The sequence below is a fragment of the Aegilops tauschii genome, chromosome 1, assembly GCF_002575655.3.
Source record: "Aegilops tauschii subsp. strangulata cultivar AL8/78 chromosome 1, Aet v6.0, whole genome shotgun sequence".
Lineage (NCBI taxonomy): Eukaryota > Viridiplantae > Streptophyta > Magnoliopsida > Poales > Poaceae > Aegilops > Aegilops tauschii.
This window is the reverse complement of record NC_053035.3, coordinates 398,775,684-398,803,027: the sequence shown is the minus strand read 5'-3', so window position 1 is coordinate 398,803,027 and position 27,344 is coordinate 398,775,684. Positions and strand designations below refer to the sequence as shown.

Sequence of the window (27,344 nt, the reverse complement as noted above, 5' to 3'; positions counted from 1 at the left end):
AGGCCGTCTAGGTTGGCTGGCAATCCGCATGTCGCTGGTTTTAACCTCCGGCGGACCATTATATTTTTTGTACTTTTTCATAAGAGAAAAAAATTGTTGAGGGTATTTTCGCAAAACAAAACAGGCCACATGCCTTGCCCTCCCCTTTCTGTCACTGACAGCGTGTCCCGCCATGCTGGCACGCCTAGTCAGTGTGGCAGGCGTATGCAACACTGTATTTGCACCATCAAATCAAGTTCTTGAACCACTTATATGTACATCACAAGTTTTAGCGCTAAAGTGATCATTTGTGCCAAGTTCTATCACTAATGGTGTAAATGACTCTGGGCTCAAAGGTAACTAGTGGCTAGTCTGCACCCTGCAGATCGGCGATCTGGATGTCGCCCTTGTGGAAGACCGTCCTCTGCTTGAAGCTGTTTGCCGCATGGCGGTCGCAGGTGGAATTCAGGACGATGACTTCCCGGCGCCCGCGGCTTGACTACACGCAGCGTTGCCCTTGCAGCGGCCAGAGCTACCTCCACCGCCCTTACAGTTCCAGCCATGCAAAGACGCAAGCACGCACCCCCTTGCTCACCGAGGCGCCTCCGGGTGGCCACTCTGTGTCTGCGGCGGTAGGCGGCGACGCGGGCGGGAAGGCGTCGTGCCTGCCTCTCGCCAGGGAGGTCGGCGTCCGGGCGGCAGCCGGCGGGGGAGGCAATTTCATCGTCTCGCCGCTGTCCATCCACGCGGCGCTTGCGCTGGTGGCCGCCGGCACGCGGGGCAAGACGCGCGAGGAGCTCCTGGGTATTGAATTCATGCTCCAGTCAACTCATCCAAAAGTCTAAACTGATGGAGGAAGGCAGGCAATATATTTCAACACTGGGGTTCCTCCCGCTCGGCGTCGCTCGACGAGCTGCACGGCGTGCTGGCGACGGAGCTGGCGGGCAGGCTCAACGGCCTGGCGCAGACGTCCTTCGCATGCGGCGTGTGGGTCGACCGCGGGCAGGAGCTGGAGCCGGAGTTCATGGCCACCGCAGCGTCGAGATACGCTGCCACCGCGGAATCCGTGGATTTCTCCTCGGACCCCGAGCAGGCGAGGCGGCGAGTGAACGCCTTCGTCGCCGGCGTGACGGACGGGCGCATCCGCGACGTCCTCCTGCCCGGCTCGGTCGGTGCGTCCACGCGAGTCATCCTCGCCAACGCGCTCTACTTCAACGGGACGTGGTCTCAGCCGTTCGACCAGTCGGCAACCTTCACCGCGCTGTTCCACGTCCCAGACGGAGCCATCGTGCGCGCGCCGTTCATGACGACGGGCCGGTTCCCGTTCGAGCAGCATGTCGCCGTCTACCGGGGCTTCAGGGCCCTCAAGCTGTCCTACAAGAACGACGACGACCACGTGGGGCCGCGAGCCGAGGCAGCATTATACATGCTTCTCCTCCTCCCGGACGGCGCCGCTCTCGGCCTCGCCGATCTCTACGACAAGTCGGTCGCGACGCCGGGGTTCCTCAAGAGCCACACGCCGGCGGCCCAGGTCCTGGTCGGGCGGTTCATGGTCCCGAAGTTCAAGTTCACGTTCGAGTTCGAGGCGTCGTCGGACATGCGGAAGCTCGGGGTCACCAGGGCTTTTGGAGGCGGCGACTTCTCGGGCATGGTGAGCGGCGGGGATGGGCTCTTCATCACGGGCATGTACCATAAGGCCACCATCAAGGTGGACGAGCAGGGCACCGTGGCCGCCGCAGCAACGGCCGTGGGGATCTAGGAGAGTGCAAGGGTGCCACTGAAGGAAATATGCCCTAGAGGCAATAATAAAGTTATTATTTATTTCCTCATATCATGATAAATGTTTATTATTCATGCTAGAATTGTATTAACCGGAAACATAATACATGTGTGAATACATAGACAAACATAGTGTCACTAGTATGCCTCTACTTGACTAGCTCGTTAATCGAAGATGGTTAAGTTTCCTAGCCATGGACATGAGTTGTCATTTGATTAACGGGATCACATCATTAGGAGAATGATGTGATTGACTTGACCCATTCCGTTAGCTTAGCACTTGATCGTTTAGTATGTTGCTATTGCTTTCTTCATGACTTATACATGTTCCTATGACTATGAGATTATGCAGCTCCCATTTACCGGAGGAACACTTTGTGTGCTACCAAACGTCACAACGTAACTGGGTGATTATAAATGTGCTCTACAGGTGTCTCCGAAGGTACTTGTTGGGTTGGCGTATTTCGAGATTAGGATTTGTCACTCCGATTGTTGGAGAGGTGTCTCTGGGCCCTCTCGGTAATGCACATCACTATAAGCCTTGCAAGCATTGTGACTAATGAGTTAGTTGCGAGATGATGTATTACGGAACGAGTAAAGAGACTTGCCGGTAACGAGATTGAACTAGGTATTGAGATACCGACGACCGAATCTCGGGCAAGTAACATACTGATGATAAAGGGAACAACGTATGTTGTTATGCGGTTTGACCGATAAAGATCTTCGTAGAATATGTAGGAGCCAATATGAGCATCCAGGTTCCGCTATTGGTTATTGACCGGAGACGTGTCTTGGTCATGTCTACATAGTTCTCGAACCCGTAGGGTCCGCATGCTTAAAGTTAGATGACGATCGGTATTATGAGTTTTGTGTTTTGATGTACCGAAGGTAGTTTGGAGTCCCGGATATGATCACGGACATGACGAAGAGTCTCGAAATGGTCGAGACGTTAAGATTGATATATTGGAATGTTATATTCGGACACCGGATGAGTTCCAGGGGTTATCGGATAAATACCGGAGAAACCGGGAGGTTACCGGAACCTCCCGGGGGGTTATTGGGCCTCATGGGCCCAAGTGGTGGAAGAGGAGAGGCGGCCAGCTAGAGGCGCGCGCCCCCCCTAGCCCAAACCGAATTGGACTAAGGGGCCGGCCCCCCTTTCCTTCTTCTTCTCCTCCCCTTCCTTCCCCTCTCCTACTTGGACTAGGAAAGAGGGGGGGAACCTACTTGGAGTAGGATTGCCCCCTTGGGCGCGCCTCCTCCCCTTGGACGGCCCTCTCCTCCTTCCCCCTTTATATACGGAGGAGGGGGGCACCCCATAGACACAACAATTGATCTCTTGATCTCTTAGCCGTGTGCGGTGCCCCCCTCCACCATATTCCACCTCGATAATATCGTAGCGGTGCTTAGGCGAAGCCCTGCGTCGGTAGCATCATCATCACCGTAACCACGCCGTCATGCTGACGGAACTCTCCCTCAAAGCTCGGCTGGATCGGAGTTCGAGGGACGTCATCGAGCTGAACGTGTGCTGAACTCGGAGGTGCCGTACGTTCGGTACTCGGATCGGTCGGATCATGAAGACGTACGACTACATCAACCGCGTTGTGCTAACGCTTCCGCTTTCGGTCTAGGAGGGTACGTGGACACACTCTCCCCTCTTGTTGCTATGCATCACCATGATCCTGTGTGTGCGTAGGATTTTTTTTTGAAATTACTACGTTCCCCAACAGTGGTATCAGAGCCTGGTTTTATGCGTAGATGTTTATGCACGAGTAGAACACAAGTGAGTTGTGGGCGATACAAGTCATACTACTTACCAGCATGTCATACTTTGGTTCGGCGGTATTGTTGGATGAAGCGGCCCGGACCGACATTACGCGTACGTGTCGTGGTTTTGTCACGGCAGATGTCCTAGAGAAAGGACTTAGTCGTGGAGCCATCGCTACGGGTTGGCTTAAAGGGGTTATAGCGGACAAGGGACGCAAGAGAGTTTTATACTAGTTCGGCCCTTACGATGAAGGTAAAAGCCTACGTCTAGTTGTGATGGAATTGATGGGGTTTCGATGACTAGGGAGCGAATACGCTTTGCCTGAGTCTCGAGTTGTTGTCTGTTGTCCTTGAACCGCCACCGGGTCGTCCCCTTATATACATGGGTTGACGCCCGTCGGTTTACAGACTCCGAGGCCGGCTCATAATCGTGTCCGGCTCGGTCTCTGCTACTTCTATCTTACAACACAAGTTTACATATCAATGCCGATTTATGTCTATAGGCCTTAAACCGGCTTTGGGCCCTGGGCCTTCATGAAGCGTCACCGTCTGTCCTCATAGGCTTCAGATACAGATGAACTACTTATGGGGTTAACCCGGCCACTCCTGGCCGGTTTACGCCCAGTGGTAATATCCCCAACAGTACGCTTATGCGAGACTGGTTCTACCGATGTGCTTTGCACACAGGTGGTTGGCGGGTGTCAGTTTCTCCAACTTTAGTTGAACCGAGTGTGGCTACGCTCGGTCCTTGAGAAGGTTAAAACAACACTAACTTGACGAACTATCGTTGTGGTTTTGATGCGTAGGTAAGAACGGTTCTTGCTTAGCCCGTAGCAGCCACGTAAAACTTGCAACAACAAAGTAGAGGATGTCTAACTTGTTTTTGCAGGGCATGTTGTGATGTGATATGGTCAAGGCATGATGCTATATTTTATTGTATGAGATGATCATGTTTTGTAACCGAGTTATCGGCAACTGGCAGGAGCCATATGGTTGTCGCTTTATTGTATGCAATGCAATCGCCCTGTAATGCTTTACTTTATGACTAAGCGGCAGCGATAGTCGTAGGAGCAATAGTTGGCGAGACGACAACGATGCTACGATGGAGATCAAGGTGTCGCGCCGGTGACGATGGTGATCATGACGGTGCTTCTGAGATGGATATCACAAGCACAAGATGATGATGGCCATGTCATATCACTTATATTGATTGCATGTGATGTTTATCCTTTATGCATCTTATTTTGCTTTGATTGACGGTAGCATTATAAGATGATCTCTCACTAAATTTCAAGATAAAAGTGTTCTCCCTGAGTATGCACCGTTGCCAAAGTTCGTCGTGCCGAGACACCACGTGATGATCGGGTGTGATAAGCTCTACGTCCATCTACAACGGGTGCAAGCCAGTTTTGCACACGCAGAATACTCGGGTTAAACTTGACGAGCCTAGCATATGCAGATATGGTCTCGGAACACTGAGACCGAAAGGTCGAGCATGAATCATATAGTAGATATGATCAACATAGTGATGTTCACCATTGAAAACTACTCCATCTCACGTGATGATCGGACATGGTTTAGTTGATTTGGATCACGTGATCACTTAGATGATTAGAGGGATGTCTATCTAAGTGGGAGTTCTTAAGTAATATGATTAATTGAACTTCAATTTATCATGAACTTAGTACCTGATAGTATTTTGCTTGTCTATGTTGATTGTAGATAGATGGCCCGTGGTGTTGTTCCGTTGAATTTTAATGCGTTCCTTGAGAAAGCAAAGTTGAAAGATGATGGTAGCAATTACACGGACTGGGTCCGTAACTTGAGGATTATCCTCATTGCTGCATAGAAGAATTACGTCCTGGAAGCACCGCTAGGTGTACCACCCGCGCCAGCAACTGCAGACATTGTGAATGCCTGGCAGTTGTGTGTTGATGACTACTCGGTAGTTCAGTGCGCCATGCTTTACGGCTTAGAACCGGGACTTCAACGACGTTTTGAACGTCATGGAGCATATGAGATGTTCCAGGAGTTGAAGTTAATATTTCAAGCAAATGCCTGGATTGAGAGATATGAAGTCTCCAATAAGTTATACAGCTGCAAGATGGAGGAGAATAGTTCTGTCAGTGAACATATACTCAAAATGTCTGGGTATAACAATCACTTGATTCAACTGGGAGTTAATCTTCCGGATGATAGTTACATTGACAGAATTCTTCAATCACTGCCACCAAGCTACAAGAGCTTCGTGATGAACTATAATATGCAAGGGATGGATAAGACAATTGCCGAGCTCTTCGCAATGCTAAAGGCTGCGGAGGTAGAAATCAAGAAGGAGCATCAAGTATTGATGGTCAATAAGACCACCAGTTTCAAGAAAAAGGGTAAAGGGAAGAAGAAGGGGAACTTCAAGAAGAACAGCAAACAAGTTGCTGCTCAAGAGAAGAAACCCAAGTCTGGACCTAAGCCTGAGACTGGGTGCTTCTACTGCAAGCAGACTGGTCACTGGAAGCAGAACTGCCCCAAGTATTTGGCGGATAAGAAGGATGGCAAGGTGAACAAAGGTATATGTGATATACATGTTATTGATGCGTACCTTACTAGAGCTCGCAGTAGCACCTGGGTATTTGATACTGGTTCTGTTGCTAATATTTGCAACTCGAAACAGGGACTACGGATTAAGCGAAGACTGGCTAAGGACGAGGTGACAATGCGCGTGGGAAATGGTTCCAAAGTCGATGTGATCGCCGTTTGCACGCTACCTCTACATCTACCTTCGGGATTAGTTTTAGACCTGAATAATTGTTATTTGGTGCCAGCATTGAGCATGAACAATATATCTGAATCTTGTTTGATGCGAGACGGTTATTCATTTAAATCTGAGAATAATGGTTGTTCTATTTATATGAGTAATATCTTTTATGGTCATGCACCCTTGAAGAGTGGTCTATTTTTGTTGAATCTTGAAAGTAGTGATACACATATTCATAATGTTGAAGCCAAAAGATGCAGAGTTGATAATGATAGTGAAGGAAATATGCCCTAGAGGCAATAATAAAGTTATTATTTATTTCCTTATATCATGATAAATGTTTATTATTCATGCTAGAATTGTATTACCGGAAACATAATACTTGTGTGAATACATAGAAAAACATAGTGTCACTAGTACGCCTCTACTTCACTAGCTCGTTGATCAAAGATGGTTATGTTTCCTAGCCATAGACATGAGTTGTCATTTGATTAACGGGGTCACATCATTAGGAGAATGATGTGATTGACTTGACCCATTCCGTTAGCTTAGCACTTGATCGTTTAGTATGTTGCTATTGCTTTCTTCATGACTTATACATGTTCCTATGACTATGAGATTATGCAACTCCCGTTTACCGGAGGAACACTTTGTGTGCTACCAAACGTCACAACGTAACTGGGTGATTATAAAGCTGCTCTATAGGTGTCTCCGAAGGTACTTGTTGGGTTGGCGTATTTCGAGATTAGGATTTGTCACTCCGATTGTCGGAGAGGTATCTCTGGGCCCACTCGGTAATGCACATCACTTAGGCCTTGCAAGCATTGCAACTAATGAGTTAGTTGCGGGATGATGTATTACGGAACGAGTAAAGAGACTTGCCAGTAACGAGATTGAACTAGGTATTGAGATACCGACGATCGAATCTCGGGCAAGTAACATACCGATGACAAAGGGAACAACGTATGTTGTTATGCGGTCTGACTGATAAAGATCTTCGTAGAATATGTGGGAGCCAATATGAGCATCCAGGTTCCGCTATTGGTTATTGACCGGAGACGTGTCTCGGTCATGTTTATATGGTTCTCGAACCCGTAGGGTCCGCACGCTTAAAGTTTGATGACGGTTATACTATGAGTTTATGTGTTTTGATGTACCGAAGGTAGTTCAGAGTCCCGGATGAGATCGGGGACATGACGAGGAGTCTCGAAATGGTCGAGACGTAAAGATCAATATATTGGACGACTATATTCGGACATCGGAAAGGTTCCGAGTGATTCGGGTATTTTTCGGAGTACCGGAGAGTTACGGGAATTCGCCGAGGAGTATATGGGCCTTATTGGGCTTTAGGGGAAAGAGAGAGGAGAGGCTGGGCGCCCCCCCAAGGCCTAGTCCGAATTAGACTAGTGGGAGGGGCTGCGCCCCCTCCTTCCTTCTCTTCTCTCCCCCTTTCCTTGACTCCTACTCCTACTACTTGAAAAGGGGGGAATCCTACTCCCGGTGGGAGTAGGACTCCTCTTGGCGCGCCTCCTCCTGGCCGGCCGCACCTCCCCCCTTGTTCCTTTATATACGGGGGCAGAGGGGCACCCCAAAGACACAACAATTGATTTGATCTTTTAGCCGTGTGCGGTGCCCCCCTCCACCATAGTCCACCTCGATAATACTGTAGCGGTGCTTAGGCGAAGCCCTGCGTCGGTAGAACATCATCATCGTCACCACGCCGTCGTGTTGACGAAACTCTCCCTCAACACTCGGCTGGATCGGAGTTCGAGGGACGTCATCGGGCTGAACGTGTGCTGAACTCGGAGGTGCCGTGCGTTCGGTACTTGATCGGTCGGATCGTGAAGACGTATGACTACATCAACCGCGTTGTGCTAACGCTTCCGCTTTCGGTCTACGAGGGTACGTGGACAACACTCTCCCCTCTCGTTGCTATGCATCACCATGATCTTGCGTGTGCGTAGGATTTTTTTTTGAAATTACTACGTTCCCCAACAGTGGCATCCGAGCCTGGTTTTATGCGTAGATGTCATATGCACGAGTAGAACACAAGTGAGTTGTGGGCGATACAAGTCATACTGCTTACCAGCATGTCACACTTTGGTTCGGCGGTATTGTTGGATGAAGCGGCCCGGACCGACATTATGCGTACGCTTACGCGAGACTGGTTTTACCGCCGTGCTTTGCACACGGGTGACTAGCGGGTGTCAGTTTCTCCAACTTTAGTTGAACCGAGTGTGGCTACGCCCGGTCCTTGAGAAGGTTAAAACATCACTAACTTGACGAACTATCGTTGTGGTTTTGATGCGTAGGTAAGAACGGTTCTTGCTCAGCCCGTAGCAGCCACGTAAAACTTGCAACAACAAAGTAGAGGACGTCTAACTTATTTTTGCAGGGCATGTTGTGATGTGATATGGTCAAGACGTGATGAGATATAAGTTGTTGTATGAGATGATCATGTTTTGTTGAAGTTATCGGCAACTGGCAAAAGTTTTATGGTTGTCTCTTTATTGCATAAGATGCAAGCGCCAAATAATTGATTTACTTTATCGCTATGTGATAGCAATAGTTGCAAGAACAATAGTTGGCGAGATGACCATGTGACGACACATTTGAAAGATCGTGGATGTCGCCTAGAAGGGGGGTGAATAGGCGCTTTAAAATAATTACGGTTGAGGCTTGAACAAATGCGGAATAAACCTAGCGGTTAATTTGTCAAGCACAAAACCTACAACAACTAGGCTCACCTATGTGCACCAACAACTTATGCTAAGCAAGAAAAACTACTTAGGTGATAGCAAGATATATGACAAGAAACAATATGGCTATCACAAAGTAAAGTGCATAAGTAAAGGGCTCGGGTAAGAGATAACCGAGGCACGCGGAGACGACGATGTATCCCGAAGTTCACACCCTTGCGGATGCTAATCTCCGTTTGGAGCGGTGTGGAGGCACAATGCTCCCCAAGAAGCCACTAGGGCCACCGTAATCTCCTCACTCCCTCGCACAATGCAAGATGCCGTGATTCCACTAAGGGACCCTTGAGGGCGGTCACCGAACCCGTACAAATGGCAACCCTTGGGGGCGGTCACCGAACCCGTACACTTTGGCAACCCTTGGGGGCGGTCACCGGAACCCGTCAAATTGCTCGGGGCGATCTCCACAACCTAATTGGAGACCCCGACGCTTGCCCGGAGCTTTACACCACAATGATTGAGCTCCGAACACCACCAACCGTCTAGGGCGCCCAAGCACCCAAGAGGAACAAGCTCAAGGGTACCAAGCACCCAAGAGTAATAAGCTTCTCAACTTGTAACTTCCACGTATCACCGTGGAGAACTCAAACCGATGCACCAAATGCAATGGCAAGGGCACACGGAGTGCCCAAGTCCTTCTCTCTCAAATCCCACCGAAGAAACTAATGCTAGGGACGAAACTGAGAGGAAGAACAAGAAGGAGAACACCAAGAACTCCAATATCTCGATCCAAGGGGTTCCCCTCACATAGAGGAGAAAGTGATTGGTGGAAATGTGGATCTAGATCTCCTCTCTCTTTTCCCTCAAAAACTAGCAAGAATCCATGGAGGGATTGAGAGTTAGCAAGCTCGAAGAAGGTCAACAATGGGGGAAGAACACGAGCTCAAAGGATAAGGTTGAATGAGGAAGAAGACCCCCTTTAATAGGAGCTCCCGAATCCAACCGTTATGTGCCCAGTCCGCGCACGAGCGGTACTACCACTCAGGGAAGCGGTACTACCGCCCGGGCGTAGAACACGGAGAGCGGAGCAAAACAGAGGGCAGGGCAGAGCCGTATGAGCGGCACTACCGCTGGAGCCAGCGGTACTACCGTTAGCCGCAGCGGTACTGCCGCTTGGCCCAGCGGTACTACCGCTGGGACCGCGCACAGCGCCTACCACGAGCACAGGGAGAAGGAACAGGGAGGAGGGCCATTGAGCGGCACTAGGGGCGGTGGTAGCCGCGGTACTACCGCACACGAGCGGTACTAACGCTCCTACTACCGCTGAACCCGACACGAGAAAACCACGTCTCGAGTCGAGGCGGTACCAGCGTGGAACCGGAGCCGTACTACCGCTTATGGCCATGGGTGGTACTACCGCTGTGGGGCAGCGGTACTACCGCTTGTGGCAATACGCGGTACTGCCGCTCCGGCCCAGCGGTACTACCGCTGGCGCCATCCTTATGCCACTTCCACGAAAATAAGTATAGTCCAAGGAAAACCAGAACTACCAAAACTTCTGCAAATGAGCTCCGAATTGAGAAAACTCAAGCTTGTTGGATACAAGACGGCGAGTAGCATCAAAACAGCGACTAGTTATATTAAGAAGAGGCAGGGGAGGTATGCCTAACAAATAGAGGAGTGAAACCTCCAACAGAGAAGAACCGACATAACCTCCAACATCGAAAACATCATAGAAGATGCGAGTTAACTCCGTTTTCGATGAACTCGAGCTTGTCAACAAGATGACCAAAAGCTCCAAAACTCACAAAGAGAAGAACCAAACAAGAACCAATAAAGATGATGCAAGGATGCAATGGTTTGAGCTCTCTACGAACGATACGATCAAGCTACTCATCGAGAGCCCCCTTGATAGTACGCAATCGATCCTATAACCCGGTCTCCCACAACTACCATGAGACCGGTAAAATAGAAAACCTATCAAGGGCAAACCTTTTCCTTGCACATAGTCAACTTGAGCTGGATGATGACGATCTTGACTCCCTCAAGCTGGACCACCTTTCTTGATTGCGTTGGCTCGGTGAAGACTAGTGGATTGCTCCCCCATACTCCACTATGGGTGAGCCACTCTTCGGCACATCTTCACAAATCCATTGTCACCACAATGGACGGAAAGCTTCAAGCATAAGATCTCTTTGTGATGATCCTACTTGAACTTGCACACCACAACCTAACCCCACAAAGAACTCTCACGAAGACCATGGGTTAGTACACAAAGCGTAATTGACAATGCTTACCATACCATGGGATCGCTTGATCCCTCTCGGTACATCTTCTATGCTTTGTGTGTTGATCAACTTGATTCACTCTTTGACTTAGTCTTGATCAACCTTGAATCTTTTCAACTCTCTTCATTTGGATGATATCTTGAAGGTAAACATGAATGATCACACACTCTTCTTCTTCAAGACATGCTTGCAATTAAGCTCAACCCTCACAAGACCAAACTTTGGATAATTCCTTAATAGCACCTTGGTCATCACGAACTCTCCTTGAAACCAACAAATGGGCTCCAAGAAAAGCCTATGGACAAACCCTTCAAATGTAACTCAAGGCAACCATTAGTCCATAGAGATTGTCATTAATTACCAAAACCAAACATGGGGGCACCGCATGTTCTTTCAACATTGATATAGATCAAGATGATGGAGATCATGGTGTCATGCCGGTGACGATGGAGATCATGACGATGCTTTGGAGATGGAGATCAAAGGCACAAGATGATGATGGCCATATCATGTCACATATTATGATTGCATGTGATGTTTATCTTTTATACATCTTATGTTGCTTTGATTGACGGTAGCATTATAAGATGATCTCTCACTAAATTATCAAGGTATAAGTGTTCTCCCTGAGTATGCACCGTTGCGAAAGTTCTTCATGCTGAGACACCACGTGATGATCGGGTGTGATAGGCTCTACGTTCAAATACAACGGGTGCAAAACAGTTGCACACGCGGAATACTCAGGTTAAACTTGACGAGCCTAGCATATAACAGATATGGCCTCGGAACACTGAGACCGAAAGGTCGAGCGTGAATCATATAGTAGATATGGTCAACATAGTGATGTTCACCATTGAAACTACTCCATCTCACGTGATGATCGGACATGGTTTAGTTGATATGGATCACGTGATCACTTAGAGGATTAGAGGGATGTCTATCTAAGTGGGAGTTCTTAAGTAATATGATTAATTGAACTTTAATTTATCATGAACTTAGTCCTGGTAGTATTAGCATATCTATGTTGTAGATCAATAGCTCGCGTTTAGCTCCCATGTTTATTTTGATATGTTCCTAGAGAAAACTAAGTTGAAAGATGTTAGTAGCAATGATGCGGATTGGATCCGTGATCTGGGGATTATCCTCATTGCTGCACAGAAGAATTATGTCCATGATGCACCGCTAGGTGACAGACCTATTGTAGGAGCAAATGCAGACGTTATGAACGTTTGGCTAGCTCAATATGATGACTACTTGATAGTTTAGTGCACCATGCTTAAAGGCTTAGAATCGGGACTTCAAAGACGTTTTGAACGTCATGGACCATATGAGATGTTCGAGGAGTTGAAGTTAATCTTTCAAGCAAATACCCGAGTTGAGAGATATGAGGTCTCCAACAAGTTCTATAGCTAAAAGATGGAGGAGAATAGCTCAAGCAGTGAGCATGTGCTCAGATTGTCTGGGTACTACAATCGCTTGAATCATGGGAGTTAATCTTCCAGATAAAATAGTGATTGACAGAATTCTCTAGTCACCATCACCAAGTTAGTAGAACTTCGTGATGAACTATAGTATGCAAGGGTTGACGAAAACAATTCCCAAGCTCTTCGCAATGCTAAAATCGGCGAAGGTAGAAATAAAGAAAAACATCAAGTGTTGATGGTTGACAAGACCACTAGTTTCAAGAAAAGGGGCAAAGGGAAGAAGGGGAACTTCAAGAAGAATAGCAAGCAAGTTGCTGCTCAAGTGAAGAAGCCCAAGTCTGGACCTAAGCCTGAGACTAAGTGCTTATGCTGCAAAGGAACTGGTCACTGGAAATAGAACTACCCCAAGTATTTGGTAGATAAGAAGGATGGCAAAGTGAACAAAGGTATATTTGATATATAGATTATTGATGTGTATTTTACTAGTGTTCGTAGCAACCATTCGGTATTTGATACTGGTTCAGTTGCTAAGAGTAGTAACTCGAAACGGGAGTTGCAGAATGAACAGAAACTAGTTAAGGGTGAAGTGACGATGTGTGTTGGAAGTAGTTCCAAGATTGATATGATCACCATCGCACACTCCCTATACTTTCGGGATTAGTGTTGAACCTAAATAAGTGTTATTTGGTGTTTGCGTTGAGCATGAATATGATTTGATCATGTTTATTGCAATACGGTTATTCATTTAAGTTAGAGAATAATTGTTGTTCTGTTTACATAAAACCTTATATTGTTACACACCCAATGAAAATGGTTCGTTGGATCTCGATCGTAATGATACACATATTCATAATATTGAAGCCAAAAGATGCAAAGTTAATAATGATAGTGCAACTTATTTGTGGCACTGCCGTTTAGGTCATATTGGTGTAAAGCGCATGAAGAAACTCCATGCTGATGGGCTTTTAGAATCACTTGATTACGAATCACTTGATGCTTGCGAACCATGCCTCTTGGGCAAGATGACTAAAACGCCGTTCTCCGAAACAATGGAGCGAGCAACAGATTTGTTGGAAATCATACATACTGATGTATGTGGTCCGATGAATATTGAGGCTCGCGGCAGGTATCGTTATTTTCAGACCTTCACAGATGATTTGAGCAGATATGGGTATATCTACTTGATGAAACATAAAGTCTGAAACATTTGAAAAGTCCATATAATTTCAGAGTGAAGTTGAAAATCATCGTAACAAGAAAATAAAGTTTCTACGATCTGATCGAGGAGGAGAATATTTGAGTTACGAGTTTGGTCTTCATTTGAAACAATGCGGAATAGTTTCGCAACTCACGCCACCTGGAACACCACAGCGTAATGGTGTGTCCGGACGTCATAACCGTACTTTATTAGATATGGTGCGATCTATGATGTTTCTTACCAATCTACCACTATCGTTTTGGGGTTATGCATTAGAGACAGTTGCATTCACGTTAAAAAGGGCACCATCTAAATCCGTTGAGATGACACCTTATGAACTATGGTTTGGCAAGAAACCAAAGTTGTCGTTTCTTAAAGTTTGGGGTTGCGATGCTTATAAGAAAATGTTTCATCCTGATAAGCTCAAACCCAAATATGAGAAATGTGTCTTCATAGGATACCCAAAGGAGACAGTTGGGTACACCTTCTATCACAGATCCGAAGGCAAGACATTCGTTGCTAAGAATGGATCCTTTCTAGAGAAGGAGTTTCTCTCGAAAGAAGTGAGTGGGAGGAAAGTAGAACTTGATGAGGTAACTGTACCTGCTCCCTTATTGGAAAGTAGTTCATCACAGAAATCTGTTCCTGTGACTACTATACCAATTAGTGAGGAAGCTAATGATCATGATCATGTAACTTCAGATCAAGTTACTACCGAACCTCGTAGGTAAACCAGAGTGAGATCCGCACCAGAGTGGTACGGTAATCCTGTTCTGGAGGTCATGTTACTTGACCATGACGAACCTACAAACTATGAGGAAGCGATGATGAGCCCAGATTCCACGAAATGGCTTGAGGCCATGAAATCTGAGATGAGATCCATGTATGAGAACAAAGTATGGACTTTGATTGACTTGCCCAGTGATCGGCGAGCCATTGAGATTAAATGGATCTTCAAGAGGAAGACAGACACTGATAGTAGTGTTACTATCTACAAAGCTCGAATTGTCGCAAAAGGTTTTCGACAAGTTCAAGGTGTTGACTACGATAAGATTTTCTCACTCGTAGCGATGCTTAAGTCTGTCCGAATCATGTTAGCAATTGCCGCATTTTATGAAATTTGGCAAATGGATAACAAAACTGTATTCCTTAATGGATTTATTAAAGAAGAGTCGTATATGATACAACCAAGAAGGTTTTGTCAATCCTAAAGGTGCTAACAAAATATGCAAGCTCCAGCGATCCATCTATGGATTGGTGCAAGCATCTCGGAGTTGGAATATACGCTTTGATAAGTTGATCAATGCATATAGTTTTATACAGACTTGCGGTGAAACCTGTATTTACAAGAAAGTGAGTGGGAGCACTACAACATTTCTGATAAGTATATGTGAATGACATATTGTTGATCGGAAATAATGTAGAATTATTCTGCAAAGCATAAAGGAGTGTTTGAAAGGAGTTTTTCAAAGAAAGACCTCGGTGAAGCTGCTTACATATTGAGCATCAAGATCTATAGAGATAGATCAAGGCGCTTGATAAGTTTTTTCAATGAGTACATACCTTGACAAGATTTTGAAGTAGTTCAAAATGGAACAGTCAAATAAAGAGTTCTTGCCTGTGTTACAAGGTGTGAAATTGAGTAAGACTCAAAGCCCGACCACGGCAGAAGATAGAAAGAGAATGAAAGTCATTCCCTATGCCTCAGCCATAGGTTCTATAAAGTATGCCATGCTGTGTACCAGATCTATTGTATACCCTACACTGATTTTGGCAAGGGAGTACAATAGTGATCTAGGAGTAGATTATTGGACAGTGGTCAAAATTATCCTTAGTAGAATAAGGATATGTTTCTCAATTATGGAGGTGACAAAAAAGGTTCGTCGTAAAGAGTTACGTCGATGCAAGTTTTGACACTGATCCAGATGACTCTAAGTCTCAATCTGGATACATATTAAAAGTGGGAGCAATTAGCTAGAGTAGCTCCGTGCAAAGCATTGTTGACATAGAAATTTGCAAAATACATACGGATCTAAATGTGGCAGACCCGTTGACTAAACTTCTCTCACAAGCAAAACATGATCACACCTTAGTACTCTTTGGGTGTTAATCACATAGCGACGTGAACTAGATTATTGACTCTAGTAAATCCTTTGGGTGTTGGTCACATGACGATGTGAACTATGGGTGTTAATCACATGGTGATGTAAACTATTGGTGTTAAATCACAAGATGATGTGAACTAGATTATTGACTCTAGTGCAAGTGGGAGACTGAAGGAAATATGCCCCAGAGGCAATAATAAAGTTATAATTTATTTCCTTATATCATGATAAATGTTTATTATTCATGCTAGAATTGTATTAACCAGAAACATAATACTTGTGTGAATACATAGACAAACATAGTGTCACTAGTACGCCTCAACTTGACTAGCTCGTTGATCAAAGATGGTTATGTTTCCTAGCCATAGACATGAGTTGTCATTTGATTAACGGGGTCACATCATTAGGAGAATGATGTGATTGATTTGACCCATTCTGTTAGCCTAGCACTTGATCGTTTAGTATGTTGCTATTGCTTTCTTCATGACTTATACATGTTCCTATGACTATGAGATTATGCAACTCCCGTTTACCGGAGGAACACTTTGTGTGCTACCAAACATCACAACGTAACTGGGTGATTATAAAGGTGCTCTACAGGTGTCTCCGAAGGTACTTGTTGGGTTGGCGTATTTCGAGATTAGGATTTGTCACTCCGATTGTCGGAGAGGTATCTCTGGGCCCACTCGGTAATGCACATCACTTAAGCCTTGCAAGCATTGCAACTAATGAGTTAGTTGCGGGATAATGTATTATGAAAGGAATAAAGACACTTGCCGGTAACGAGATTGAACTAGGTATTGAGATACCGACGATCGAATCTCGGGCAAGTAACATACCGATGACAAAGGGAACAACGTATGTTGTTATGCGGTCTGACCGATAAAGATCTTTGTAGAATATGTGGGAGCCAATATGAGCATCCAGGTTTCGCTATTGGTTATTGACCGGAGACGTGTCTCGGTCATGTCTACATAGTTCTCGAACCCGTAGGGTCCGCACGCTTAAAGTTCGATGACGGTTATATTATGAGTTTATGTGTTTTGATGTACCGAAGGTAGTTCGGAGTCCCGGATAAGATCGGGGACATGATGAGGAGTCTCGAAATGGTCGAGACGTAAAGATCGATATATTGGACGACTATATTCGGACATCGGAAAGGTTCCGAGTGATTCGGGTATTTTTCGGAGTACCGAAGAGTTACGGGAATTCGCCGGGGAGTATATGGGCCTTATTGGGCTTTAGGGGAAAGAGAGAGGAGAGGCTGGGCGCCCCCCAAGGCCTAGTCCGAATTGGACTAGGGGTAGGGGCTGAGCCCCCTCCTTCCTTCTCTTCTCTCTCCCCTTTCCTTGACTCCTACTCCTACTACTTGGAAGGATGGAATCCTACTCCCGGTGGGAGTAGGACTCCTCCTGGCGCGCCTCCTCCTGGCCGGCCGCACCTCCCCCCTTGTTCCTTTATATACGGGGGCAGAGGGGCACCCCAAAGACACAACAATTGATTTGATCTTTTAGCCGTGTGCAGTGCCCCCCTCCACCATAGTCCACCTCGATAATACTGTAGCGGTGCTTAGGCGAAGCCCTGCGTCGGTAGAACATCATCATCATCACCACGCCGTCGTGCTGACAAAACTCTCCCCCAACACTCGGCTGGATCGGAGTTCGAGGGACGTCATCGGGCTAAACGTGTGCTGAACTCGGAGGTGCCGTGCGTTCGGTACTTGATCGGTCGGATCGTGAAGACGTACGACTACATCAACCGCGTTGTGCTAACGCTTCCGCTTTCCCTCTACGAGGGTACGTGGACAACACTCTCCCCTCTCGTTGCTATGCATCACCATGATCTTGCGTGTGCGTAGGAAATTTTTTGAAATTACTACGTTCCCCAATAGATGGTGCAACTTATTTGTGGCACTGCCGTTTGGGTCATATTGGTGTAAAGCGCATGAAGAAACTCCATACTGATGGACTTTTGGAATCACTTGGTACTTGCAAGCCATGCCTCATGGGCAAGATGACTAAAACGCCGTTCTCCGGAACTATGGAGCGAGCAACTGATTTGTTGGAGATCATACATACTGATGTATGTGGTCCAATGAATGTTGAGGCTCGCGGCGGGCATCGTTATTTTCTCACCTTCACAGATGATTTGAGCAGATATGGGTATATCTACTTAATGAAACATAAGTCTGAAACATTTGAAAAGTTCAAAGAATTTCAGAGTGAAGTGGAAAATCATCATAACAAGAAAATAAAGTTTCTACGATCTGATTGTGGAGGAGAATATTTGAGTTACGAGTTTGGTCTACATTTGAAACAATGTGGAATAGTTTCGCAACTCACGCCACTCGGAACACCACAACGTAATGGTGTGTCCGAATGTCGTAATCGTAGTTTACTAGATATGGTGCAATCAATGATGTCTCTTACTGATTTACCGCTATCGTTTTGGGGTTATGCTTTAGAGACGGCTGCATTCACGTTAAATAGGGCACCATCGAAATCCGTTGAGACGACGCCTTATGAACTGTGGTTTGGCAAGAAACCAAAGTTGTCGTTTATTAAAGTTTGGGGCTGCGATGCTTATGTGAAAAAGCTTCAACCTGATAAGCTCGAACCCAAATCAGAGAAATGTGTCTTCATAGGATACCCAAAGGAAACTGTTGGGTACACCTTCTTTCATAGATCCGAAGGCAAGACATTCGTTGCCAAGAATGGATCCTTTCTAGAGAAGGAGTTTCTCTCGAAAGAAGTGAGTGGGAGGAAAGTAGAACTTGATGGGGTAACTGTACCTGCTCCCTTTTTGGAAAGTAGTTCATCACAGAAACCGGTTCCTGTGACACCTACGCCAATTAGTGAGGAAGCTAATGATATCGATCATGAAACTTCAGATCAAGTTACTACTGAGCCTCGTAGGTCAACCAGAGTAAGATCCGCACCAGAGTGGTATGGTAATCCTATTCTGGAGGTCATGTTACTTGACCAAGGTGAACCTACGAACTATGAAGAAGCGATGGTGAGCCCAGATTCCGCAAAATGGCTTGAGGCCATGAAATCTGAGATGGGATCCATGTATGAGAACAAAGTGTGGACTTTGGTTGACTTGCCTGACGATCGGCAAGCCATTGAGAATAAATGGATCTTCAAGAAGAAGACTGACGCTGACGGTAATGTTACTGTCTATAAAGCTCGACTTGTTGCAAAAGGTTTTCGACAAGTTCAAGGGATTGACTATGATGAGACTTTCTCACCCATAGCGATGCTTAAGTCTGTCCGAATCATGTTAGCAATTGCTGCATTTTATGATTATGAAATTTGGCAAATGGATGTCAAAACTACATTCCTAAATGGATTTCTGGAAGAAGAATTGTATATGATACAACCAGAAGGTTTTGTCAATACAAAGGGAGCTAACAAAGTGTGCAAGCTCCAGCGATCCATTTATGGACTGGTGCAAGCCTCTCGGAGTTGGAATAAACATTTTGACAGTGTGATAAAAGCATATGGTTTTATACATACTTTTGGAGAAGTCTGTATTTACAAGAAAGTGAGTGGGAGCTCTGTAGCATTTCTGATATTATATTTGGATGACATATTGCTGATTGAAAATGATATAGAATTTCTAGATAGCATAAAAGGATACTTGAATAAACGTTTTTCAATGAAAGACCTCGGTGAAGCTGCTTACATATTAGGCATCAAGATCTATAGAGATAGATCAAGACGCTTGATAGGACTTTCACAAAGCACATACCTTGACAAAGTTTTGAAGAAGTTCAAAATGGATCAAGCAAAGAAAGGGTTCTTGCCTGTGTTACAAGGTGTGAAGTTGAGTCAGACTCAATGCCCTTCCACTGCAGAAGATAGAGAGAAAATGAAAGATGTTCCCTATGCTTCAGCCATAGGCTCTATCATGTATGCAATGCTGTGTACCAGACCTGATGTGTGCCTTGCTATTAGCCTAGCAGGGAGGTACCAAAGTAATCCAGGAGCGGATCACTGGACAGCAGTCAAGAACATCCTGAAATACCTGAAAAGGACTAAGGATATGTTTCTCGTTTATGGAGGTGACAAAGAGCTCATCGTAAATGGTTACGTTGATGCAAGCTTTGACAGTGATCCGGATGATTCTAAATCGCAAACCGGATACGTGTTTACATTGAACGATGGAGCTGTCAGTTGGTGCAGTTCTAAACAAAGCGTCGTGGCAGGATCTACGTGTGAAGCGGAGTACATAGCTGCTTCGGAAGCAGCAAATGAAGGAGTCTGGATGAAGGAGTTCATATTCGATCTAGGTGTCATACCTAGTGCATCGGGTCCAATGAAAATCTTTTGTGACAATACTGGTGCAATTGCCTTGGCGAAGGAATCCAGATTTCACAAGAGAACCAAGCACATCAAGAGACGCTTCAAATCCATCCGGGACCACGTCCAGGTGGGAGACATAGAGATTTGCAAGATACATACGGATCTGAATGTTGCAGACCCGTTGACTAAGCCTCTTCCACGAGCAAAACATGATCAGCACCAAAACTCCATGGGTGTTAGAATCATTACTTTGTAATCCAGATTATTGACTCTAGTGCAAGTGGGAGAGTGAAGGAAATATGCCCTATAGGCAATAATAAAGTTATTATTTATTTCCTCATATCATGATAAATGTTTATTATTCATGCTAGAATTGTATTATCCGGAAACATAATGCATGTGTGAATACATAGACAAACATAGTGTCACTAGTATGCCTCTACTTGATTAGCTCGTTAATCAAAGATGGTTAAGTTTCCTAGCCATGGACATGAGTTGTCATTTGATTAACGGGATCACATCATTAGGAGAATGATGTGATTGACTTGACCCATTCTGTTAGCTTAGCACTTGATCGTTTAGTATGTTGCTATTGCTTCCTTCATGACTTACACATGTTCCTATGACTATGAGATTATGCAACTCCCATTTACCGGAGGAACACTTTGTGTGCTACCAAATGTCACAACGTAACTGGGTGATTATAAAGGTGCTCTACAGGTTTCTTCGAAGGTACTTGTTGGGTATGCGTATTTTGATATTAGGATTTGTCACTCCGATTGTCGGAGAGGTATCTCTAGGCCCTCTCGGTAATGCACATCACTATAAGCCTTGCAAGCATTGTAACTAATGAGTTAGTTGCGAGATGATGTATTACGGAACGAGTAAAGAGACTTGCCGGTAATGAGATTGAACTAGGTATTGAGATACTGACGATCGAATCTCGGGCAAGTAACATACCGATGACAAAGGGAACAACGTATGTTGTTATGCGGTTTGACCGATAAAGATCTTCGTAGAATATGTAGGAGCCAATATGAGCATCCAGGTTCCGCTATTGGTTATTGACCGAAGACGTGTCTCGGTCATGTCTACATAGTTCTCGAACCTGTAGGGTCCGCACGCTTAAAGTTAGATGATGATCGGTATTATGAGTTTTGTGTTTTGATGTACCGAAGGTAGTTCGGAGTCCCGGATATGATCACGGACATGACGAGGAGTCTCGAAATGGTCGAGACGTTAAGATTGATATATTGGAATGTTATATTCGGACACCGGATGAGTTCCGGGGGTTATCAGATAAATACCGGAGAAACCGGGAGGTTACCGGAACCTCCCGGGGGGTTATTGGGCCTCATGGGCCCAAGTGGTGGAAGAGGAGAGGCGGCCAGCTAGAGGCGCGCGGCCCCCCTAGCCCAAACCGAATTGGACTAGGGGGCCGGGCCCCCTTTCCTTCTTCTTCTCCTCCCCTTCCTTCCCCTCTCCTACCTGGACTAGGAAAGAGGGGGGAATCCTACTTGGAGTAGGATTGCCCCCCTTGGGCGCGCCTCCTCCCCTTGGCCGGCCCTCTCCTCCTCCCCCCCTTTATATACGGAGGAGGGGGGCACCCCATAGACACAACAATTGATCTCTTGATCTCTTAGCCATGTGCGGTGCCCCCCTCCACCATATTCCACCTCGATAATATCATAGCGGTGCTTAGGCGAAGCCCTGCGTCGGTAGCATCATCATCACCGTCACCACGCCGTCATGCTGGCGGAACTCTCCCTCAAAGCTCGGCTGGATCGGAGTTCGAGGAACGTCATCGAGCTGAACGTGTGCTGAACTCGGAGGTGCCGTACGTTCGGTACTCGGATCGGTCGGATCGTGAAGACGTACGACTACATCAACCACGTTGTGCTAACGCTTCCGCTTTCGGTCTACGAGGGTACGTGGACACACTCTCCCCTCTCGTTGCTATGCATCACCATGATCCTGTGTGTGCGTAAGAATTTTTTTGAAATTACTACGTTCCCCAGCAGCCACGGCCTCCGGTGGATTTCGTGGCGGACCAGCCCTTCTTATTGGACGTGGCTAGAGAGCGCCGCGGCGCTCGTTTGTTGTCTGGAGCGCACAACCGTATATAGTAATTACATGTCCTTTTGTCCAACTATCGACACTAGAAAAGGAAATTGTTCGGCCATACCATGTACGCACATGGCTATCGATGCAATCAGCCTAAATCCTATCCCATGTGCATTTATTTTGGGGTTCAAAAAGTTGTAAAAGCCATAACTTTTGATTCAGGCATCAAAATTCAATTCCGTTTTCACCGTTAGGTTTCTCACGGCGAGTTCTTCAAAACTAGATCCTATATGAGTAGGTTTCGTTAAAAAAAATTCAAGGGCAACTTTGGGTGCAATGGAGGCAACTATAGTGCTATAGGGAAGCAACTTTTCTTTTTGGCCTAGTAGGACTGATTATTAGGTTGGTTTGCGTAAAAAAAGAGAAAAATCACACAAAACATAAGGCAACTTTAGTGCTACATACAAAGCAAATTCACTGCACTGTGTGTATCTATGAATTTTGCTAACATTATCCCAATTTGCGTATCATGACTGCTCAATTGCCTATTGTTGATGGTCAGTTCCTACACTTGATGTTCAATTGCCTATACATGCTATAAATTACCTATAATTGATGTATAGTTCCCTGCTATTGGTAATTAGTTGCCTACAATTATTGCACAGTTGCCTAACTTTTCAAAATAGTTGCCTACAATACTATGAAGTTATTTATCATTGTTTCCTAAGTTGCCTACAAACACTCTAAAGTGGCCAAGATTCATCATCACGTTGCCTACCATAACTAGCAATAGTAGACACAAAAGCATCACCGGTAGATGACTTCATAGTATTATAGACAATTTAGAAACAACGACATGAAGGAAATATGCCCTAGAGGCAATAATAAAGTTATTATTTATTTCCTTATATCATGATAAATGTTTATTATTCATGCTAGAATTGTATTAACCGGAAACATAATACATGTGTGTATACATAGACAAACAGAGTGTCACTAGTATGCCTCTACTTGACTAGCTCGTTGATCAAAGATGGTTATGTTTCCTAGCCATTGACATGAGTTGTCATTTGATTAACGGGATCACATCATTAGGAGAATGATGTGATTGACTTGACCCATTCCGTTATCTTAGCACTCGATCGGTTAGTATGTTGCTATTGCTTTCTTCATGACTTATACATGTTCCTATGACTATGAGATTATGCAACTCCCGTTTACCGGAGGAACACTTTGTGTGCTACCAAACGTCACAACGTAACTGGGTGATTATAAAGGTGCTCTACAGGTGTCTCCGAAGGTACTTGTTGGGTTGGCGTATTTCGAGATTAGGATTTGTCACTCTGATTGTCGGAGAGGTATCTCTGGGCCCACTCGGTAATGCACATCACTCAAGCCTTGCCAGCATTGCAACTAATGAGTTGGTTGCGGGATGATGTATTATGGAACGAGTAAAGAGACTTGCCGGTAACGAGATTGAACTAGGTATTGAGATACCGACGATCGAATCTCGGGCAAGTAACATACCGATGACAAAGGGAACAACATATGTTGTTATGCGGTCTGACCGATAAAGATCTTCGTAGAATATGTGGGAGCCAATATGAGCATCCAGGTTCCGCTATTGGTTATTGACCGGAGACGTGTCTCGGTCATGTCTACATAGTTCTCGAACCCGTAGGGTCCGCACGCTTAAAGTTTCGATGACGGTTATATTATGAGTTTATGAGTTTTGATGCACCGAAGGTTGTTCGGAGTCCCGGATGTGATCACGGACATGACGAGGAGTCTCGAAATGATCGAGACATGAAGATTGATATATTGGAAGCCTATATTTGGATATCGGAAGTGTTCCGGGTGAAATCGGCATTTTATCGGAGTACCGGAGGGGTTACCGGAACCCCTCGGGGGTTAATGGGCCATCGTGGGCCTTAGTGGAGAAGAGGAGAGGCGGCCAGGGCAGGGCCGTGCGCCCCTCCCCCCTAGTCTGAATAGGATAAGGAGAGGGGGGCGACGCCCCCTTTCCTTCCTCTCCTCCTCCTCTTTCCCTCCTTCTCCTATTCCAACAAGGAAGGGAGGGAGTCCTACTCCCGGTGGGAGTAGGACTCCTCCTGGCGCACCTCCTCCCTGGCCGGCTGCACCTCCCCCCTTGCTCCTTTATATACGGGGGCAGGGGGCACCCCAAAGACACAACAATTGATTTGATCTTTTAGCCGTGTGCGGTGCCCCCTCCACCATAGTCCACCTCGATAATACTGTAGCGGTGCTTAGGTGAAGCCCTACGTCGGTAGAACATCATCATCATCACCACGCCGTCGTGCTGACGAAACTCTCCCTCAACACTCGGCTGGATCGGAGTTTGAGGGACGTCATCGAGCTGAACGTGTGCTGAACTCGGAGGTGCCGTGCATTCGGTACTTGATAGGTCGGATCGTGAAGACGTACGACTACATCAACCGCGTTGTGCTAACGCTTCCCCTTTCGGTCTATGAGGGTACGTGGACAACACTCTCCCCTCTCGTTGCTATCCATCACCATGATCTTGCGTGTGCGTAGGAATTTTTTTGAAATTACTACGTTCCCCAACAGTGGCATCCGAGCCAGGTTTTATGCGTAGATGTCATATGCACGAGTAGAACACAAGTGAGTTGTGGGCGATATAAGTCTTACTTCTTACCAGCATGTCATACTTTGGTTCGGCGGTATTGTACACCCACTTAGTTTCTTTTGTTGAGATTACGCGTGCGCTTACACGAGACTGGTTCTAGCGACGTGCTTTGCACACAGGTGTCTGGCGGGTGTCAGTTTCTCCAACTTTAGTTGAACCAAGTGTGGCTACGCCCGGTCCTTGCGAAGGTTAAAACAGCACCAACTTGACAAACTATCGTTGTGGTTTTGATGCGTAGGTAAGAACGGTTCTTGCTCAGCCCGTAGCAGCCACGTAAAACTTGCAACAACAAAGTAGAGGACGTCTAACTTGTTTTTGCATGGCATGTTGTGATGTGATATGGTCAAGACATGATGCTAAATTTTATTGTATGAGATGATCATGTTTTGTAACCGAGTTATCGGCAACTGGCAGGAACCATATGGTTGTCGCTTTATTGTATGCAATGCAATCAACCTGTAATGCTTTACTTTATCACTAAGCGGTAGCGATAGTCGTAGAAGCATAAGATTGGCGAGACGACAACGATGCTACGATGGAGATCAAGGTGTCGCGCCGGTGACGATGGTGATCATGACGGTGCTTCGGAGATGGAGATCACAAGCACAAGATGATGATGGCCATATCATATCACTTATATTGATTGCATGTGATGTTTATCTTTTATGCATCTTATCTTGCTTTGATTGACGGTAGCACTATAAGATGATCTCTCACTAAATTTCAAGATAAAAGTGTTCTTCCTGAGTATGCACTGTTGCCAAAGTTCGTCGTGCCCAGACACCACGTGATGATCGGGTGTGATAAGCTCTACGTCCATCTACAATGGGTGCAGGCCAATTTTGCACACGCAGAATACTTAGGTTAACTTGACGAGCCTAGCATATGCAGATATGGCCTCGGAACACTGAGACCGAAAGGTCGAGCATGAATCATATAGTAGATATGATCAACATAGTGATGTTCACCATTGAAAGCTACTCCATTTCAACGTGATGATCGGTTATGGTTTAGTTGATTTTGATCACGTGATCACTTAGAGGATTAGAGGGATGTCTATCTAAGTGGGAGTTCTTAAGTAATATGATTAAATTGAACTTAAATTTATCATGAACTTAGTACCTGATAGTATCTTGCTTGTCTATGTTGATTGTAGATAGATGGCACGTGCTGTTGTTCCGTTGAATTTTAATGCGTTCCTTGAGAAAGCAAAGTTGAAAGATGATGGTAGCAATTACACGGACTGGGTCCGTAACTTGAGGATTATCCTCATTGCTGCACAGAAGAATTACGTCCTAGAAGCACCGCTAGGTGCTGAACCTGCTGCAGGAGCAACACCAGATGTTATGAACGTCTGGCAGAGCAAAGCTGATGACTACTCGATAGTTCAGTGTGCCATGATTTACGGCCTAGGACTGGGACTTCAGCGATGTTTTGAACGTCATGGAGCATATGAGATGTTCCAGGAGTTGAAGTTAATATTTCAAGAAAACGCCCGGATTGAGAGATATGAAGTCTCCAATAAGTTCTACAGTTGTAAGATGGAGGAGAATAGTTTTGTCAGTGAGCATATACTCAAAATGTCTGGGTATAACAATCACTTGATTCAACTGGGAGTTAATCTTCCGGATGATAGCGTCATTGACAGAATTCTTCAATCACTGTCACCAAGATACAAGAGCTTCGTGATGAACTATAACATGCAAGGGATGGATAAGACGATTCCCGAGCTCTTCGCAATGCTAAAGGATGCAGAGGTAGAAATCAAGAAGGAGCATCAAGTGTTGATGGTCAATAAGACCACCGGTTTCAAGAAAAAGGGCAAAGGGAAGAAGAAGGGGAACTTCAAGAAGAACAGCAAACAAGTTGCTGCTCAAGAGAAGAAACCCAAGTCTGGACCTAAGCCTGAGACTGAGTGCTTCTACTGCAAGCAGACTGGTCACTAGAAGCGGAACTGCCCCAAGTATTTGGCGGATAAGAAGGATGGCAAGGTGAACAAAGGTATATGTGATATACATGTTATTGATGTGTACCTTACCAGAGCTCGCAGTAGCACCTGGGTATTTGATACTGGTTCTGTTGCTAATATTTGCAACTCAAAACAGGGACTACAGATTAAGCGAACACTGGCCAAGGACAAGGTGACGATGCACGTGGGAAACGGTTCCAAAGTCGATGTGATCGCCGTCGGCACGCTACCTCTACATCTACCTTCGGGATTAGTATTAGACCTAAATAATTGTTATTTGGTGCCAGCGTTGAGCATGAACATTATATCTGGATCTTGTTTAATGCGAGATGGTTATTCATTTAAATC

General features: G+C 45.7%; 1 pseudogene; it reads left to right on the top strand.

Annotated features, from left to right (window-relative positions):
- The first annotated feature begins 377 nt into the window (after positions 1-377).
- Positions 378-27,344, top strand: part of LOC109759753 (putative serpin-Z12) — a 32,966-nt pseudogene continuing 5,999 nt past the window's right edge.